The sequence below is a fragment of the Chinchilla lanigera genome, unplaced genomic scaffold (genome assembly GCF_000276665.1).
Source record: "Chinchilla lanigera isolate Chin_1 unplaced genomic scaffold, ChiLan1.0 scaffold00042, whole genome shotgun sequence".
In the NCBI taxonomy this organism is placed as follows: Eukaryota; Metazoa; Chordata; class Mammalia; order Rodentia; family Chinchillidae; genus Chinchilla; species Chinchilla lanigera.
In genome coordinates, this window is record NW_004955443.1 from 1850620 (window position 1) to 1852832 (window position 2213).

Here is a 2213-nt window from a genome sequence, read left to right on the forward strand (position 1 = left end):
AAAGGCCTTTGAGCAAGGGAGTGTTAGGATTATTGTACTTCTTGAAGATTAATGAGGCAGTGGGTTAGAAGTCAGGTAATTGAGAGACAGTAAACAGCTGAAGCCCAGGAGAAATTATAGTAATCCAGGTGATACCAATGAGAGCCTAAACTGAGCCAATGTCGTAGGCATGAGCGCACACTTGTGATATACCAGACACATAAAAGTAACCTGCATTTGTTTGCAGAGGTGAAGGAGAAATACACAAGTCAGAAAATCTTGTAGTTCTAAGCATAGTGGCTTGGAACAATATTGATGTAAGTCATGAAACTAGAGAAAGTCTATGAAATACATTTAAGCCAAAATTGTAAATGTAGAGTATGACAGAAATCAAACTTTGGTTAATAACATTTTATATCTTATAATATCTTATAATATTTTTAGTTCATGAATCGTTATTTTGTGTGGTTCTTTATCAGTACCAAGTAATGAAAATTTTACACTCTATTGAGCTAATGGAATGCTTGCCTTGTAAGAAATAAGGTGCCTTTTCCTCAGACATTCTGGATTTTCCTCTTTTAAAATCTTATTTTAAAAAGAGTAGTAAAAGAGAAGAACAATACCAACATACCAACATCACAGATATAAACAAAACAAAACAAGAACATCAAAAATGATACAGGGTTTCAAAACAAAATGATAGCAATTAACAGTCATTGTTATATTACATATTGTTATCTTCACCTATGTTGCCCAGATTACCAGATGTGAGGATTGAAGATTGTTCAAACCATTTAAGAGAATAAAAATAATTATTGGATAAAACATTAGAGATAATACAGAGTTTCACTAGACAAGATGGTAGAAATTCACCAATTTTTCCATTTCATATTGTTGTCTTCAAATCAGTTGCTCAGATTACCAGATACAAGCATGTAAAATTTGTCAGAATATAAAAAATTTTAAGCATTAACTGTTCCTTTCAATATACCATCAGACATCAGCAGTACAGTTTTGCCAGATGTTCTGGTATATGTGTGTGTGTGTATATGTGTGTGTATATATATATATATATTTTTTTTTTTACTGTCCCTCTTTCTTTTCTCTTCTTTCCCTCATCCCAGTTGTTCCTTCCTTTAAGCATTTTTTTCCCTTTCATATCATCTAATGTACTTTTTGAGTTTTACTTACTCTTTCAGGTTCCTACACCAGGGAGACAGTATGTTTATACATGTGGGTCTGATTTATTCCACTTATGAGTATGGTTTCTAGTTGTATCCATTTACCTACAAAAGCCTTTATCTTTTTTACAGATGAGTACTACTCCATTACATAAAAATGCCACATCTTTTTTTATCCATTCCTAAATTGATGGGCGTTTGAGTTTTGGGGATTAGCTGAGTTAGGTGGGATTTCTAATCCCAATTTTGTGAGGAATCTCCAAACTGATTTCCACAGTGGTTTCACCATTCTATACTCCCACCAACAGTGGAGTACTTTTACTTTTTCCCCACAGCCTCTCCAGCATTTGGTATTGGTTGATTTTTTTGATGATAGCCATTCTTTCTAGGGTGAGATGGAATCTCAGTGTTGTTTCAATTTTCTTTTCTCAAATAACTAATGATGCTGAACATTTTTTCATGTATTTATTCACCATTAGTATTTCTTCATCTGAGAAGAATATGTTCATCTCAGATGCCCATGTTTGTATTGAGTCTTTCAATTTGAGGAAGCTGATTTTTTAAAAATTCTTTATGTGCCCTAGATAGAAGTCATTTGTCTGAGGGGCAGTTGGCTAAATTTTTTCTGAATCCATGGTTTTTTTTTTTTTACCTTATTGGTGATTTCTTTTGATGTGCAAAAACTTTTCAATAAGATGAGACCCCTGTTGTTGATTCTTTGAAGTATTTTCCCTGCAGTTTGTTTTTTTTCCCGTGAACTCTCTGCCTACCCCTATGCCTTCAAGATTGTTACCTACTTTGTGTTCCAATGGATTTAGTGACTCTGTTTAAATATTTAGAACTTTGATCCAGTTTGACTTTAGTTTAGTGTATGGTGAAAGACATGTGTCTAGTCTTTGTTTTAAGCATGTGGAAAGCCAGTTTTTCCAGCACCATTTATTAGAGAGGCTATATTTCTTCCAGTGAACATGTGTGGTCTCTTTGTCAAAGATAAGCTGGCTGAGTGTGATTGTAGTTGTGTCTGCATTTTCTAATCCATTCCATTGATCTTCT